The 6,770-nt window shown below is 36.2% G+C and overlaps 1 pseudogene; it reads right to left on the bottom strand.

Annotated features, from left to right (window-relative positions):
* Positions 1-5,819: 5,819 nt before the first annotated feature.
* LOC142426951 (small nucleolar RNA U3) lies at positions 5,820-6,011 on the bottom strand (annotated as a pseudogene).
* Positions 6,012-6,770: the final 759 nt, after the last annotated feature.

Genomic DNA, 6,770 nt, shown 5'->3' with positions numbered 1-6,770 from the left:
GAAACACAGGGAATCCAGGACATACAATCCCTTCAAGCCCAGTGCCAAGAGTGGCAATACTGGGAGGGTGGATGCAGGGTGGAATGGAAAGGAGGAACCGATTACAAGAATCTACATATAACCTCCTCCCTGGGAGATGGACAACAGAAAAGTGGGTGAAGGGAGATCAAACAGTGTAATATATGACAAAATAATAATGTATAAATTATCAAGGATTCATGAGGGAGGGAAAAAATGAGGAGCTGATGCCACGTGCTTACGTGGAGAGCAAATGTTTTGAGAAGGATGAGGGCAATGAATGTACAAATGTGCTTTACACAATTGATGTGTCTATGGATTGTGATAAGAGTTTTATTAGCTCCAAATAAACTAATTTAAAAGAGTTGTATGAGATCCCAATAAAATGATTTAATAAAAAATAACTAAATAAATAAACATTAAAAATAACAATCCAGAAAGGAGTATAAGAATTACTGTACAGTTTGAAAGATGGAATTAATGTCTCTGAATTGCACATGTCAAAATTGTTGAATTGCTGTTTGTTCTGTATATATCTCAACTAAACAACTGAGAAACCAAACTCTACACATTATTATTATTATTGCTTTTAATGTGGATTCTGAAAAGCAGAGGTTCCGCAGCTCCTTGTCCCCCTGTCCTCTTCACAATAAGCAGGGGGGTTACATTCAAAGGTAGAGGAAGAAAAGCTGTGGAACACCTAGAACATTTGATTTCTGACGGAGCCTGTGGTCCTTAGATCAATCAATAGAAAAAATTACAAATGCAAATCATAAAAAATAAGAAAAAAAGGCAAGCACAATTTGTTTGATGACAAAATTTGGTAGCAGTTCACACTAAAAGAATGATTCCACAATAGAGTTGAAATACCATTAAAACTAATGCAAACTGAGAAAAGTCATCTTATAATAACCTGCTAACACATAATAATTTCTTCCATAAAATAATGTCTTTAGATTTCCAACAGGCATTTTCAGAATGTTATAAAATTATCAATACCTGTGAGTAGTAAAACGTACTTTAAAATGTTATGAAACTGGTGATGAGATATATTTTTAGTATTATGGTACTACTTATATTTATTCTCATAAAATGTAATACATTTAGGAGTAAAAATATAACAGATCTTTCTTTTTAATCTTTCCAAATATCTTCCTGAGATTAAAATAAAGATTACTGCATTTTTGGAAATTTTGTCTATTTTGGTAAATATACAAGCATAAATTTTTCTGTTGTAAAAGCGACTCATAATTGTGAACACAAATAGATGAAATTTTGTGAAGTTATTAATTTTAATCTTCTGAGAAAGGAAAGACCTATAAAGTGATCACTTGTTTTACTATTATTAGAGCAAAATTCCATTGCTAACTCATAAAGTAATACTGTAGTCATATAAAAATATTTGCAAATACAATAGAGTAAATTATAATAAATATATCTAATTTGTTTAATAAAAATTGGTATTTTCTTCTTACTGCCTCATGAAAATTAAAGTCCTTAATTTTCTAACATTAACTTTGTATTTAATTAAAACTAGATCAAATCATCAGGAAAAAAAAGTACTAGCGATTTGTGATGCCTGGGGGGTAAAATAACAAATAAAAGAAATATATTTCATTGAAATTCAAGGATTCCTAGTGTCACAGTTGTTAACCACTAAGCTGCCAACTAACATGTTGTGGTTTTGAAACCTTCATCCGCCCTTGAGGAGAAAATTTTGGCCATCTGCTTCCATAAAGATTACAGCCCAGAAACTCCATAGGGTAGTTCTACCCTCTCCTATCAGGTGGCAACATACATTTATTATATATAAAAGAGATTTAAAATCCACTCTTTTTGTCATTACAAAATAATATTTATGGATCTGTTTCATTTTTATGAATTAAAAATCATTTGGGGGGGCTCTTACAACTGTTATTACAATCCATACATCAATTGTGTCAGATCTGTCTTATCATGAAAGCTATAAGAGAAGTATATTGTGATTTGAGAAGCTGGTGGCTAGTAAGAAAAAAAATGTGCATAAGCCTCTACTTTTCTCTTTCTGCATTATTTTATGCCACCAAATTTGTGGCAGTTTGTTAACAGTAGTAATAGTAATCAAATACAAATCATGTGAGTTGTCTAAATTTTCCTTTTATATATGAGCATTAGAAACAATTTGTTGATATCTAAAAAATATGTCTTGACTGGATTTTTTAGATATTGAATTTAGGGTTAAATTGGGAAGAACCAACAAGTCTTAGTTACTTTGTGCTTTTGCAAACGTCCCAAGTGAATGATTTTAAAATACAGAAATTTATTCTTTCACAGATTATGATAAGTGGCCAGACATTTGTATTCAGAAGGCTGTTTCTAGGGAAATGCTTGCTCTGTTGGTGGTGCCAAGGATGCCTGGTGGTGTATGGGCGTTGGTTACATATTTGGCTGTTAACCACAAGGTCAGCAGTTCAAAATCATCATCTGCTCGTTAGGAAGAAAATGAGGCCTACTATTCCTTTGGAGTGACCATGTTGGAAAGAGTTCTACCCTGTCCTATCGGGTTGCTTGGAGCAGGAATAAACTTGATGACAAAAAATTTGGTATGGGGTTTTGGTCATGTCTTCTGTTTTTAGGGTATTTGTGATGCAGAGAGAATCAAAACCAAACTCACTGCCACTGATGAGTTAAATCCTACTCCTAGCAACTTGTTAGTGAGAATAGAAAACCTCATGTTTCTCCCTCAGAGTGGCTTTGAAGTGCTGACCTTGCAGATCACAGGCCAACATGTAACCACTATGTCACCAGGGCTTCTAGGTCTAAAAGGCTGTCTGTCCATCTCTTCACTCTCAGTAGTACTAGATCTTTCCTTTGTCTGGTATGGTAAAAGTTGATGCAAATCATTCCCCCAAAAAAGCCCTCATTATGTTTGGGCTATGACTTGATTAAGGGCACTGCATTCCACGCTGATCCCCACAAACAGATTGGATTAGCTCATCAAATCACACTCTGTGGATTATAACGTAACTTGAAAAACGACATTATTATATGACTTCCAAAATACAGATAATAATGGCCTAGTGAGGTTGACACATATCTGTGGCAGGATGGGAGTGATACAGAGACACACAATGTAATTTATGGAGTGACATTTTAAGAATTCCCTAGGTTTTCAGTCAATAGACATAGAACATATATATATTAATTTATTCCAATTTTTTATATCTCTCATCAGTGCCTTGTGGTTTTCAACATATACTAGTTGATCATAAACATACTTTTTAAAGTTTATAGCTAAGTGTTTCAATATCTGTGCTATTAAAATTACACATACATGTATTTAAATTTTCAAATTCCAATTGTTCATTTCTAGTAGATTGTCCCCAAACCAAAGAAAGGTGACCAAAGAGAATATGGCAATTATGAAACAATACAATTAATATCACATACAAGTAAAATGTTGCTGCTGGTAATTAAAAGATGGTTTCAATAGCATATCATAAGGGAGCTGCCGGAGATTTCAGATGATTCAGAAAAGCATGTGGAACAAAAGATATAATTACTGATGCCAAATGAATAACGGCTAAAAGCAGTGAATACCAGAAAAATATATTCTCCTGTTTTATTGGCAATTCAAAGTCATTGGACTGTCTTCATCATAAAAAATCGATGGATAGGATTAAGAAGGATGGGCATTCCAGAATACTTTATTGTGTTCACATGACACATGACCTGTGTACCTATGTGAACCAAGAGACAAATGTCCCAAAAGAACAAGGGAGTGCTGAACAGTTTAAAGCCAGGTAATGTCCGAATCAGGGCTGTATCCTTTTGTGGGAGTTACATAATCTGGTGTCAGTTTAAGAGGATTATGAGTGACGGGGTGGAGTTTAGTCTGTGAATCAGATCATAGTCAATGAAGCCTCTGTGTAGGTCTAGCCTTCTCCTGAGAATTCTGGGAAATCTGGTTTTCCTCTTTGGAAACTGAAGACACTTTTCTCTCCCTCTGCTCACTCCCTGGGAGACATTGCAGCTGACGAGACACATAGAACTATGCTAGTGCCCTCAGCTGGAGAAGCCACGTGGACCTACCCTGATGCAACCAGACCTCTGAAGTCGGAGAAGCCACATATACACCCCTGCCAGCGCTGAGATGCTTACAACATCACTGGATCCAAAGACTTTCTACCCACTGGCCTGTGATTCTCCTCCAACCGGCATCACTGCATGTGTTTCGTGAGTCTCAAAAGGACTTTATAGATTGGTATCAGACTTATGGGCTTGAACTAGACTGGGCTGGGCTGTTTCCTCAATATTCAACTGCTCCTGTATATAAACCTCTTCTAATACACATAAGTCTCCCTAGATTTGTTTCTCTAGTGTACCCAGATTAGCACACCTTTAATTAGAGTTGATTAGTGTTAAACAGATAATCTGAAAAGATGCACTATATGAAGGAAAAGATTAGAAAAAGGAAGGGAGAGGCAGATGACACAACCTTGCTTGTTGAAAGCAAGAAAGATTTGATTGAAGCCCTGGCTATTCCAAATCAAAGCTGCAACTTCCAATATGAAGGACAACTCAATATAACAAAAACAATATTTGTAACAACTAGACAATGTTGTTGTTACTTTTCTTTGAGTTGATTTCAAACAATTATTACCCTATACACAACAGAACAAAACACTGCCTGGTCCTTAGCCATCCTCACAATAATTCTATCCTTGAGCCTATTGTTGCAGCCACTGTGCCAATCCATCTCCCTGAGAGCTTTCCTCTTTTTCACTGGCTCTCTACGTTACCAAGCATGGTGTCCTTCTTCAGGGAATGGTCTTTCCTGACAATGTGTCCAAAGTCTGTTAGAGGAAATCGCACCATCCTTGCCTCTAAGGAACCATACTTTTTCCAAGAACAATTTGTTTGCCCTTTTAGCAGTCCAAGTTACTTTAAATATTCTTCTCCAACACCACAATTCAAATGCATCCATTTTTCTATAGTATACCAAATTTAATTTCCAAGTTTCATATTCATATGAGGTTATTGAATATACTGTGCTTTGTGTCAGGCACACCCTAGTCCTCAAAGTCCTTGCTCTTCAACACTGTTAATAATAAAGTTGTCCTATGCAGCAGATTTACCTAATGCAACACCTTTTTTTAATCTCTTGATTCTTGCTTCCATGATCATTGACTGTGGTCCCCAGCAAGACAAAAATCCTGGACAGTTTCAACGTTATCTCCATTTATCATGATGTTACTTATTGATCCAGTTGTAAGGATTTTAGTCTTCTTTTCATTGAGTAGTATTCATACAGAAGGTTACAACGTTTGCTCTTAATCAACAAATTCAGCAAGTCTTCCCCACTTTCAGCAAGAAAGGTTGTGTCATCTTTATACATCCATTTGTTAATAAGCCCTCCTCCAATCTTGGTGCCACCATTTTCTTCAAATAATCCAGATTCTCTGATTATCGCTTGGCATTGAGTTTAAATAAATATGGTGACAAGATAAAACCCAGATGCACACCTTTCTTGATTTCAAACTTTGCAGTTTCTCTTGTTCCAATTGACAGGAATAAAGATTTAGGTGACTCACCAAAGAAAATGAAGAGTTATGCCAAAGCTCTAAGTCTGAAATTGATGAACATGAAATCAAATTGCATTAAAAATTATTGAAAAATGTAAGGCAAAATTTGGAAAGAATAGAAGTGATAAAATAATATTTTGATAGAAACAAAGCTGGAGATCACAGAATAGAATTTTGTAAAACTAACAATTTGTTCATAGAAAATGCCTTTTTCTTTTTTTTTTTCTTTTTTCAATAACCGCTCAGACGGCGTTCTCTCCCTCTCGCTCCACCAAAAGGCGGAGAAGAACGATCATCAAAGGCAAACGGCAGCAGCGTCCAAGCAGCCCCGGAAGCCGGCTTCACGCTCAGGAGAGAACGCTGCGCCTCCTCCTCGTGGGTGTCGGTGCTCTACACGATCAGAGGAACTTCTCTAGTCGAAAATGCCTTTTTCAATAACAACACCCACTCAAAAACAAAACTCTGCACATGGACTTGTCCATACAGAATACACATAAATAAGCTTAACTACATCTGTGGGAAAAGATGATGGAAGCACTCAATATCAGCAGCTAAAATGACTGCGGAGCAGACTACAAATATAATCTGTACAAAACGCAGAAGTTGAGGTTCATTGGAAATAAAATGAAAACTAGTCCACAGGAAGCAAAGGGCAACCTTGAGTCTATCTCACCTGAATTTTGAGGAATATAAAGAACAGATTCTCTACATTGAACACTAAAGACAGAAGAACTGAGGAGTTGTTGGAGGACATCAAGAACATTTGTGAAAAAAAATCAAAAAGTCATTAAAAAGACAAGAAAGGAAGATAAGATGCAAGTGGATTGCAGAAGAGACTCTGACACTTGCTCTTACTCATAGACCAGCCAAGGCGAATAGAAGAAATGATGAAGTCAAAGGACTCAATAGAATTTTCAAAGGGCAATTTGAGAAGGAAAAGTAAAGCATGATGAGATGTGCAAAGACTTAGAGTCAGAAACTCTCTGGAAAAGAAGAACACGTTCTTTTATCTTAAACTGAAAGGACTCAAAAAAATTAAAACTTTGAGTCACAATATTGAATCTATGGGCAAAATATTGTATGGTGCAGGAAGCATCCAAAGAAGATGGGCAGAATGGAGGGTCGTTGTATCAAAAAGAAGCGGTCGACATTCCACTGTTTCAGGAAGCAGCATCTGAGCAACAGCAG

Source organism: Tenrec ecaudatus, chromosome 14 (genome assembly GCF_050624435.1).
Source record: "Tenrec ecaudatus isolate mTenEca1 chromosome 14, mTenEca1.hap1, whole genome shotgun sequence".
NCBI classification, from domain to species: domain Eukaryota; kingdom Metazoa; phylum Chordata; class Mammalia; order Afrosoricida; family Tenrecidae; genus Tenrec; species Tenrec ecaudatus.
The sequence above is the reverse complement of the archived record's forward strand: the minus strand, read 5'-3'. Positions and strand labels throughout refer to the sequence as shown.